Source organism: Python bivittatus, unplaced genomic scaffold (genome assembly GCF_059951505.1).
Source record: "Python bivittatus isolate LINGU-HERP-01145 unplaced genomic scaffold, Pbiv_v1 ctg000350_np1212, whole genome shotgun sequence".
NCBI lineage: Eukaryota > Metazoa > Chordata > Lepidosauria > Squamata > Pythonidae > Python > Python bivittatus.
Genome location: NW_028277074.1, coordinates 14,347,469 through 14,360,321, shown reverse-complemented (window position 1 = coordinate 14,360,321; position 12,853 = coordinate 14,347,469). Strand labels below are relative to the sequence as shown.

The window sequence follows — 12,853 nt, the reverse complement described above, 5'->3', positions numbered from 1 at the left end:
TCTCTCAGTGACCAGAAAAAAAACAGAACACATATAAACTAAATACAACAAAGAGAAAAGAAAAAAACAAGCAAATAAACAAATCATCCACATAGCTATAAAATAAGTGAACTACGTATGAGGATGTCAGTTATGTGCAGTAATCAGTTGTTTGGGCACATTTACAGCTGCTATACAGAATTTTGCTACATTACGGGTGATAACACTTTTCTTGTCTGATAAAAGGAAATTGACATGACGTTCCTCAGAATAAATTGGTGCATGGAGCCAGGGAGGGAAGATCCATCTTCTTTGGATATCATTGTAGAAGTACCAGTGGAGCAGCATGTGGAGAATGGATTTAACTGAACCATCACCACAGGGGCAGGTTTGGCTAATCATGGGGTTTTTATTAAAATCTCCCATATAAAATTGCAGAGGGTAGAGTATTATATGGCCTTGAAGAAGAACTTTTGTTGAGCTGGAGAGAAGTAAGTTGATGTAGTTGGCTGGTTTCTACCGAGCAAGGTTGGACAGAGTTTGGGATGAGCTGCCTTCCATTCTGGACTTCAATATCTAAAAGCCTTTCTTTAATAACTCTCTTATACATACAGGTGAAACTCAAAAAATTAGAATATCATGCAAATGTTCATTTATGTCAGTAAGGCAACTCAATAGGTGAACCCAATATATGAGATAGACGCATTACATGCAAAGCGAGATATGCCAAGCCTTACTTCGGTATAATTGTGATAATTATGTGTCAGAATTTAGTATATCTTTTGATTATGGTAACTGCACACATCTACTAAAACTTAATACTGAGGATCGCTGAGGCTATTAGCCTTGAGTGGTGTGTCAATTCTGAAACAGCTTCTGTTTTTGTTTTTTAAATCTCTGTTGAGCAGATTTAAGGAACATCCATTAAATATGCTCACCAATATTCTGGTTTCTCTTCAGAATATATATGTCTTTTGCTCACCAATAGGTCTCTACCTTAAACTCATATTATATTCCTACTAATCCTGTCTGTTCTGATCTAAATAAAAAACTCAGTTCTCTTTATTTACATGAAATGAAGACAAAAGACCATGTAGGTGGCTGGAACAATATTTGCTTCCATAACTGGTACCTGCTTATGTAACTAAGGTAACTGGTATCATTACCATCAACTTAAATGTGCAGTCAGTTTATTGCTATCACTGTAACATATGTAATTGCTACCTGGAACAGCAGCTGTATTACAAAAGCAAGCATACCTTTTCCATATCTGACACCCATTGTAACTACTTTGGAATTCTTCCACCCTGACAACTTCTTTGTTGTTATTCAGTTCTGTGTACAAATGATTTTCCCACAGAAATTTGTGTGACTCCTACCCTTGAACATAGAACAAAGATTATGTTCTGAAAGACCTACAAACTTGGCTGCACTCCCAGGTCTTGGGGCAGGCTGAAGACAAGTTGGTGAGTTTTAATATCTATCTATCTATCTATCTATCTATCTATCTATCTATCTATCTATCTATCTATCTATCTATCTATCTATCTATCTATCTTATCCATCCCTCCCTCCCTCCCTCCCTCCCCACACATACTCTCACACGCATATATTCATGTCCCACCCACACATACACACATTATTTTTTTAAAAACAAATCCTGGCATTTGTAAAATTTAAATTAGGAAAACTAACCCACATGCTTTCTAGAATAGTCAATGTAACATTTTATGATTAATGATAGCAGCTAACAGCAGGCTATCTATATACAGTATGTATTAGAGGAGAAACACTGAAAGAAGCTCACAATTTAGTACAGTTTGCTGTTGTCTGATAGCACCTACTCTGGAAAGACATGGCATTTTTTTAAAAAAGGGGGTTCACTGTAGCAAGAGTCATGAGTTCACAATGCATTTTGCTTAACATTTTTAGAACAACAAAGAAATGCTTTTGGGAAGTATACTCACTACCTCAAACATAATTTAAATATTTATTAAAATAATACACATATACTGAAGCCATATGTACGGTGACAGAATCACGCATAATTTTTTATTTATACTATTGGCCTTAAAAAAAAAAAAGAATCTTGATAAACTTAAAGAAACCAAATCTGTATTTGCTGGGAAAAGAACCATAAAATAGTTCTACAAATAGAATGGGGGAAGCATTTGTTCAATGTTCTATAGTTGGGGGACAAAAAATGCAAGATAGGTGATGTGTCAGTTCCATTGTGGTTCTCCCTTCCCCACCTTTCAATTCCAGAGAACTAGGGAGGGTCAATTCTGAGATGCTTTCTCTATTCCATTCCAGCTTTGGACTCAAATTTCTCTTATCGAACCATAATCTGATGGTTTGCAGCTCTTCCCCCTGTCTCTCAAGATTATTATCCAGTCTTAACATCTGGCTGACTGTGCAACCAACCATAATAATAGTATTACATGGCCAGTGCATTAAAAAAAAAAAAAAAACTTGCAGGCAAAGCAGATAACAATAAGACCTGACAATGGCTAAGAGCAGGAAAGTTGAAGAAAGAGACAGAGGGCTAGTTCTGGCTGCACAAGACCAAGTCTTAACAACAAATGCATACAAAGCCAGAACTGAGAAGACAGAAACAGAAAGCAAATGCCGCTTCTGCAAAGAAGCTGAAGAAACAGTGGACCACATAGCTGCTGCACAAACTGACTACAAACAACAGCATGACAAAGTAGCAACAATGGTGCACTGGAATATCTGCCAGAAATACCATTTGCCTGCAAGCAAGAACTGGTGGGACAAAGTAATAGAAAATGAAGAAGCTAAAGTGCTCTGGGACTTTAGAATTCAAACAGACAAGCGTCTACCACACAACACCCCAGACTTAACAATTGTTGATAAGCAAACAACCAAGCTCAGAGAACACCACAGAATCCACGTTCAACCCTGAGTTACAGATATTCTTTCTATTGGAACGAAGCTCTTTGTCATGTAGGGCTTTATAGATGATAACCAGCATCTTGAATTGCAACTGGAAGCCAACTGGCACCCAGTGCAGATCACACAGGAGTATTATAGGGCTGTTATCTAGCAAGGCTTGCCCATTAACTGTTCATGCTACCATATCTATATGGTACACCCAGAAAAGGGCTTCTGATTAGCTAACTATAGACACAATAAGGCAGAGAAATAATTACATTTCACCACTCTTGTGGCCATGATTTAATCCCCCTTTTTAAAATTAAAACTTCATTAATACATTAACTGAATACACACACACAGACACACAGACACACACACACATATATATACAGTATATATCTATATATACACACACACACAATGTATGTATATGTATATATATATATATATATATATATATATATACACACACTGTATGTATATGTATATATATCTATATATACACACACTGTATGTATATGTATATGTATCTATATAGACACACTGTATGTATATGTATATGTATATGTATATGTATATGTATATGTATATGTATATGTATATGTATATGTATATGTATATATGTATATGTATATATATCTATATACACACACACACAGACTGTATATACATGCACACACACTGTATGTGTGTGTATGTATATATATATATAGTGTGTGTGTGTGTATATGTGTGTATGTATCTATGTATATGTATATGTGTGTATATGTGTGTATGTATGTATGTATATGTATATATGTGTGGGTGTATGTGTGTGTGTGTGTGTGTGTATATATCTATATGAAGAGAATAGAAAAAGCCATTATTTAATCTCTAATATGGGCTATTATACATGCTTAGTCAGATTCATCCTTTTTTTCCTCCATCTCTGATGTTTAATCTCCTGAAATTCCACAGAAAACCAAGGAATCCCTTGTACATTGGTAAAGCAAAAGACAATGTAGGAGTGACCTGGTCCAACGCCTTTTTCATCTGACCCTTCTAGGACGTCACTAAGGCCTTAGTAAACAGCTTATCAGTTCCTTGGGGACAAGCTCAAGCTTTCAGACCACCCTGTGTCCATTAGGCATCTGGGGCAGACTAATCTAATAGGTCCTATCTCCCTGCATCTTGCTTTTTTTTTTTTTTTTAAACAAGCTCCTCCAAGTTAGCAAATGCATGTAAGTTAGAAATAAATGACAATTATTCAACTTCAAGTCAGAAAATATTTTCTGCTATGCTCTTGTTTCCATTGTTCAGTATATATTTTACATAAAAATTCTCTCTTAAGGATTCTGGAAATACCATTTCATTGTTTCTCATTATCTTATAACTTAAAGTACCATAGATCTGATTTACTGTACAACTGTTCTTTTTAAAAATAATAATTTTAAAAAGTAAGCTACTTTTGAACAATATTAAGATTAATACTTTCAATGAGATATGGTCAAATTATAATGTACAATGGAAATACAGGAGTTGCAGAAATAAACAAATAAGAAATACATCTTTATTTAATTATCTTACCAATATTAAATAAAGTATATAATTATGTTAGATAATGCCAAGCACCTGTTAATTCAATGTAAGTAACATAATTTAATTAGATTGAAACTATGTCCTTAGAACATCTCATCTTCTTGTATCATTATCATTAATAACATTTATTCTTCATCTAGGAGATTACAATTGACTTACTTTATGACCTGAATTATACACAATAGATTGAGACAACAGGTGTTTTTTTTTTTAATGTATTTTGAGTGCTGGATTTTTCATACAGAAATATTAAAAATGAAACCAAATGGTTTGGCTGAAAGGACTCCAAACATTAGCAGTTTCTTATTAATGAAAACCTGGATCAACATGCACATAGAGAGATAAACAACATCTACACACTATTCAAAAAAGACAATAAAACAAAACAAAAGATCAGAACACCTCTTCACCAGCAATCATCACCCAGATAAGCAGAGATTAACATCAACATTATTACCAGACATACAGTATAACCAAGCAGTAAACAATACCCTAATCAAGGAACTACCTGTGGAGGGGGGGGGGAACCCTAACCCCACCAACACTGGCAGGGCAAGTATATAAACAGAGAGCAAACCCCACTCCATTCTAGCACTGAGGATGTTACCTAACAGGGTAACAAAACGTTTGCAAGGAAACTACCAAGTTAAGAGAACCCCAAGGACTCCAAAGTTCAATCCTGAGCTACATATATTCTCTTCCATTGGCAAGTGTTTTTTATTTGATAAGTTTGAGTGTAAATGATTGTTTGACCTGAATATAGCTCTCTAAATTCTCCAAAAGCTGCTTATAGTGTAAGTGTTCATGCTTTACGTCAGACTGATCAGGAACCAGACTGAAGTATGTGCATAGCTCAGTATCAGCTGAATCAATCCAGTCTGAAAACAGGACATTAGTAATGGAACACTTTGTAAAGATTTAACATGGGCAGCACAAATTTCAATTTAGATTAGTAATCAGCTTACTGTACAGTATTGTTATATCAAAAAGAGATTCAAGTATAAAAAACAATGGTAGATGATGGACAGTAGAAATCTCATTTCTAGTAACAAAAGCATAATGAATTAATGATTTTTAACTGTCTTATTTAAATATTTTTAACAAGTAAATAAAATTATATCTACCAATTCAGGAACAAAATGTCAAAATACTGTACGCTTGCAGGTCCAATTCAATAACTAAAAGCTACAGTAATAGCTAAAAGTTTAAAGTCTAGTAACTTTTATTTTAATAAAAGTGAACAAATGTTAGCTCTGATTTTCCAATGCACTGAAAAGTGCTTATTAAAATCAATATTATTTATTGTGTTATTCTTTTTGTTAGAAACTGAAAATTAAATTTATAAACATTTCAGTGTTTCATTATAGGTACCGTATTGCATTTATTTTTCTCATAGGCTGTCATCAACAGTTAGCAATCATTATCATTCCAATTCCTTGCCAACTCCCATCAATGATGCAAAGTACCATTGTTTCAGTCTATTAAGGAAAATATATATGGTAGTTGTATATGAGGAGGCAATGAGAAATAGTTGAATTGACTATGTTTATTAAGATCTGCTTGGACTGAACTCTGACCTGGAACAGAAAGGAACCTAGCATATTGCAAGAAACATACCATGAGTCCCAACAGCATGGGTAAATTCAACTTTTGGTAAATACCAGCTTCTTTACACTGTTAGACCCAGTTACCTATTGACTAAAATATGCAGGTTTTTCCTAGACACCTATGATTGCAATTTTTTTTTTCATGCAAATTCTAGCTTATATTTTTGCACATGAAAGGAAATTATATATGTATGTATGTATTTATGTATGTATGAATGCATGTATGTATTCTGTTTTGGAGGTAATAAATTTACCTTCATCACCTGACCTGCAAAGTTGAGTAGCTTTAATATTGTAATAGGAAAGGTTTAGTATAATGAAGATTCAGTCTGAAAGTAACTATTGTTTAGACTCAGGAGAATCATTTTAAAGACTGATAGGAAGATATTAGAGAAGATTAGTGTAGTTAAGGAAAAGATAGTCATTGTAGTTTGAGGCAAGGAATTTCATGCCTCATTAACCTATCAGAATGCTTAAAGTATATTTTTGCTAAACCAAGCAAAATATGTGGTATATTGCACATGGATTTTTCTGACAACAGTTGATAAAGTTTCATAATGGAAGCTAATGTATAAGTTGCAGAGTTATGGAATAAAGCAAATGGAATGGTGGCCTCTGGGATTAGAACTTTGCTTTATTGCCACTGAGAAAAAGCATAAGTGAAAGCATTTAAGATTGGAAAAATAAGTCAGGAAAAAGATGTTAAAACAGAAACTGTATCTCTGAAATTTAAGGCGCCTTTACTGTATAGCACCATTTTACCCATAAAACTCTGACAGGGTTTTCCATTAGAAATCTGAAGAGGACAAATGAATAGTCAGTGCTCATAACCCAGCTTGAAGGAGAAAAAAATATTATTAACTACAGAGATAAAATAAAGGATTTGGTTAAATTCTCCTTTACCATGAAAATCTATTCAGAACACTGTTTCTTTTTCCTTCTTTCTTTTTCTTTTTCTTTTAGTTCCAGCATGGTATTAATTTACCTTATTGTAACAAAGAACATAATGGCAACCACTTAAGGAAAAGAAAAAAATAGATTTGGCATCTGGGTATGTATAAATGTATTCGTTCCTTTCCTTATTGGGAAGCAAAAGGGAATAAAAATTTAAGTGGTGGAATCTTGATTGCTCAACTCTTAGGATTTAGGGAATGGGTATGCTTTCAATTGCATGTAGAAAAGATAACAGAAGCACAACTGATTTTGATTTCATTATAGGCACTGGGTCATACTGACCTAGGCATAGTACAGATCACGTGGCAGTTTCATCCTTCAGCATCTGCCATTCCCCAATACTTCAGGCAGCTGAGTTGCCTAGTTGCCACTAAGAGAAGTGCCACTTTTGCCTTGATAGCAAACAGAATGCTAATTATTGTATACTAATTATTAGTGTTCAGAAGAGATGTCTCTGCCAAATATGAAGTATATGCTAATTGTAAACAGGATACCAGTTACACTGTAGACTTTCATTAGTAGAATCTGAATACCTAGATGGCAACAAAGTTGCAATATCTAGAACATTAAAAAAAAATGCCTCAAATATTCCTTAGAAATAATTAATGAACATTTTACAATGAAAAAGGAATAGTGAATCAATTCTTTTAAGAAGCCTATACTAGAGTCTCATTAAAGCCATGCTTATATATTTCCAGAAAATATTGGGGAAGTTGTCAGATGGTCATGAATGGCAAAGATGAGGAGGAGGAGGAGGAGGAGGAGGCGGTGGTCTTGGATAGTGGTTGACCAGGGACCAAAGTATAAGAAACAAAGTAATCTGGAGAAATCATATTTTCAATTTGATCTGTATGAGAAGATAAAGGTGATCTGTGGGATGAAAAGTTTCATAACTCTAAGTTATTTTTCCAGTGAATTAAACCATTAGCAAATATCCATAGTATACACACTAAAAGCTAGGTACAACAGGATCAGAGTTTCGAAGATAAATCAAAGAAATTAGTCTAGATAAAGTGAACATAAATATGCTCCCAAGTCATGCTGAATTCCTATAGGCCCAATGGGCATATCTATGCTGTTTTCCCACACTACAGAAGAAATTTGCCATTGTCTTCTTACAGACTGTTTTTATGACTTCCCCGTCTAGTGAGCAGTCCCAGAACTACCTAATGTCTCCCAGCCAAGTACTAATTTCACACAATCCTGAATTGTTCCAAGTATAGACAAGGTCATCCAGATGGTATCATCTGCTGAGTCCACTGAATCTGGCAAGAAATGGACAATAATTCATGAAATTACTGTGAAAAAACAAATACCCAGTTTTGCTAATAATTCTTCAGTAAGGAGGATTATCTGTATAATAAAAAAATATTAAATTTTCTATACTATATATGTACAATTATCCTGGCTCCATATTTAATTCCAAAAAGTTAACTTTTAGTGCTAGATATTAATATAAGCACTTGTCCTTGACATTATAATTATTTGCTACATGCATTTTTGCTCTTTACTGATTCTGACTCATTTACATGCATTTAACTCCATGCATAAAAGATGATTGTTTAGAAATTACATACTTGATTCACCCCTACGTAATGCGTTTCACCTTGATTTTTTTCCTTGTAACTATTTATTTAAAATATGACTGTATTTAAGCATACTTTTATTTACCTCTTTTCTCTAGCTTCAGATATTAACAGCTTTACATCCAATGCACAGTTCTGCAAAATAAAGGCCTAATACTTGCAAAGCTTACAGATTTATGAGGCACCAAAAGATACTGGTTGTGTAGCTTTTTATTGAAAGCCTTTTCAGGAAATGAAAAATAAAAGTTAAAGGTAGTATTTAAACCATTAATGGTGTTGCATGATAGAAAATGATAATTCTCCCTCTGGGAATAAATTAAAACAATTGATTACTTCAATTAACTGCTCAATCAAATCAGCTAGACATAAAAAAGGTACTGTTACTGAAATGTTCATTGTAAGAGCAATTGTACTGAATGTGTGTATGGGTATCAGTATCCATATGAAAATGCTCCTAGAGATGATATACGAATGCCAAATAAGAAGTAGCATAGAAATTTCAACACTGAATGTGAAATAGTTCCATGCAGAATACTTAACTGTACTTATGTCTGAATGTAAATAAGCTACGCATGAGAATACCCTGAAGAATCTTAATGCCAGTTATAAATGGCATAAGTAGAATACTATGGCAAAAGAAAGCGAAGAGAGTACCAATACTTATAGGCACCTTAGGTGCAATCTCAAAATGTCTGGAGCACCACTTGAACACCATCGGCATTGACAAAATTCTGGGAGTTGAAGTTCACACATATTGAAGTTGCCAAGGTTGAGAAACACTGGTATATTATATAATATGTATATATAATGTGTAGCATTATATAATATGTATGTATATATATGTGTATATATATATGTGTGTGTGTGTGTGTATGTATATATATATATATATATATATATATATGTCTGTGTCTGTGTGTGTACACACACACACATACACACACACATTTGAAACACTAAAGTTCTGCCAAAATTGGGGAAATTTGAGGCAATTCCAGTTGGTAGGAATTGTCTCAACTTGCTCTGCAGTTCTATTGCTCTTGCTACAAACCTAAACACTATCTGCTCAGCCACACTGTTTCATGATACCTCCCCACCTCCCAAAGATGTACTAGTAAAATATTTGTTCATCTTTGTTGTATGGAGTAGGAAGAAAGGAACTGTTATAGCTCTGCAACCAGGCTTTTTAAATTATTATTTCCTCATTGGTCCGTTAGAGGAAATCCTGATTTTTCTCAGAATTTCAAGGTAAGTAGAAGTGAAAATGACAGGAGGATGGCTTGAAAATGCATTTTACAATGAAAGGGTGGTAGTGTGGGTATTCCCAGGTTATCCCTGCTCAAGGGAAAACAAAACAAAAAAGGAGGGAAAAAAATGAACTATTCACTGTGGAAACACAGAGTCACCTGGAAGCTCCGTAATATTTTTAAATTAATCGTTTATACTCCTTATTAAAAGTTCTGTTTTGACACTGCCTCTGTGAGTTGGATCTTTGCTCCTGTTTTATGTACAGTCCTTAGTAGTAAACAAAAAAATATATTGTGTTGAGTCCCGAATCAAGTAGTAAAAATAAGTTGCGTTGAGTGCCATCAATCAACCTCCATATTGAGAGACTGTAGCACTATTGTCTCACATTTCTTCTTGAGAATAATTTCCCCATGAGGAAACTTTTTTTAGTTTCAACTTCAAGGTTTCCCATGCTTCTTTCCATTTTGACAAAAAAAGCTGGCAAGACTCTAGTTCAGTCTTTCCATTTAAATCAAATTTATCAGTTCTGGAGTTTTAAGTAATTTTTATGGTTTATACTTTAATTTTTTATTAATAACAGTCTTATGAGCAGAAACATGTCATCATCATCATCATCATCATCATCATCTCCATCCCCTCCATGGATACCCCTTGTCATGGGGGAGGGACTTGTTATGTCCTGATGAGGTTCAAAGCTATGCTGGTGGTAGGGTATTCTACCAGAAGGGTCACCTAAGCCAGACTGGTCTCAGCAGAAGAACCAGAATAAATGTATCTATCAAACCATTAACTATGGTGAGAAAACAGAAAATTAATCCTAACCAGATCGGTCATCACCCAGGTCAACCAGGACCACATCAGGTGTTAGAGTTCCTGGACCTCTGTCAACAAGTGGGCAATAGGACTCATGAGCTATGGCTGGGCAACCAGGGTTTAGCCTTGTAGGATTACTGGAAGAAGAAGAACAACAGAAAAGACAAACATATACTGTGTCTGAAAACCCCACCATTATGACCTGTTATGATAAATCAGAACCAACAAAGTGGGTCTTCTTAAAGCCAATGCTTGAACTGTGGAAAGGAATTTATCCAAACTGAAATATCACTGAACAACAATTAGCAGATCAAAGGAGATTCATTATGAGAAATAAAATATTCAGGGATCCAGAATTGGAAAAAAATCAGAAAAAATGTGAAAATGGAAGACCCAAAAACAATAGTAGAAAAGTAGAAGAAACTCAGATAACAACAATTGGAAATATAGAGGACACAGCTGATATTAACCCTGTAGTGATATTGATACATTATATCTGCCCTGCAGAAAAGGAGGCAGACGTTATTTCAAGTCAAACAAACTGTCAAAGAAGAAAAATATGTATTGGTTGATCATGTAAAAGACAGTCAAAAACAAGCACTGATGCAAGTTAAAAACTGGAACTTACAGAATGTACAGGAAACAAAATGTGTATATTGAAATAATGTAATAAAAACACGAACAGAACGCTGACAAGGAAAAGCATTACATGGTCAATTTCTTCAAAAGATTGAGGGTAAAGTGAATAAAGATAAAACCTGGCAATGGCTTATAACTGGAAAAGCAAGCAAGCAAGTAAGCAGGCTTGATTTTGGTGGCTCAAAAGTAAGCTATTTGAACTAATGCAATCAAGGCCAGAATTGAAAAATCATCAAATGATTCAAAGTGCAGATTGTGGAAAGAAGCAGAAGAAACAGTAGTTCATATACTCAGTTCGTGCAAGAAGATTGCACAAACTGACTATAAACAATGACATAACACAGTCACCAAAATGATTCACTGGAACATCTGTAAAAATTATCATCTGCCAGTAATGAAAAATTGGTGGGAACACATAGATGAAAAAGTAGTTGAAAATGAGCAGGTTAAAATACTGTGAAATTTCCGAATACAAACAGATAAAGTTTCGGCACATAAGACAGCAGATTTAATTGTGATTGAAAAGAAGAAAGTGTGAATAATTGATGTGGAAATACCAGGGGATAGTAGAATAGAAGACAAAGAATTGGAGAAGATCATAAAGTATCAAGATTTGAAAACCAAAGTTGAAAGATTATGACATAAACTAGCAGCGGTGGTACCAGTGGTTATTAGCACACTGGGTGCCATACCAAAAAACTTTGGATGGCACTTAGAAAATCTACCCATTGACAAACTTTCCATCTGTCAGTTACAAAGGGCCAAATTGCTTGGATCCGCACAGATACTATGCCAATACAGTACCATAACCTAGGTTCTTGAGAACTCAGTGCAAATGAAGGCAACACCAGCTAAAGAACTGGCAGCTGTGATTTCATATTGTTGTGCAAACAACAACAACAACATCCAAAGTACTCTTGGAATGTGATATGTCGTTCAAGATGGAGGCCTTTTATTTTAAAATTGCAATTAACTTTGTTCATATAGACTAATGAAACTTAAGTAAAAATCTTTATGTTCTTGATTAACAACTCTCAAAAAAAAAATCTTGCATTTTTTCTACCTGTTCTCATTTAATGTGACTCAAGAAAATTTGCTTTCAAAGGATAAGAGAGATTTAGAGAAACTTTAAAGAGATAAAGTGTGCTATATGTTGCCCAAGGGAACATTTCATAAAGTTGGTTGGTTGATTGTTTTATTGGGTGGTTCTTCTTTAAAGCAATATTTTAAATGTAGAACCAAATGTAGAATTAAACAGGTCATCATTTATTAAATAATGAGGGCTTTTGCACATTAGCTATTAAGATGATTTGTGGTGGTGAAAATTTCTCAGCTGCCATGAGAAACCCAACAACAACAACCCAAGAGATCTCTTCAATGTTACAATGCTCAACTAAACCTGAATTAAAATCTCATCCTTAATCCTTATAGTGGTAATCAAATAAATGCATACATAAATAAATAAGTTGGAGTGCGACTAAGATACCTACTGATTATCCCATATTTTTCCATCTATAAATAATCTTCCTGGTCTTACCTACTGTAGTAGAA

General features: G+C 34.3%; 1 pseudogene; it reads left to right on the top strand.

Moving 5' to 3' along the window:
* The first annotated feature begins 2,420 nt into the window (after positions 1-2,420).
* Positions 2,421-12,116, top strand: LOC148215122 (uncharacterized; annotated as a pseudogene).
* Positions 12,117-12,853: the final 737 nt, after the last annotated feature.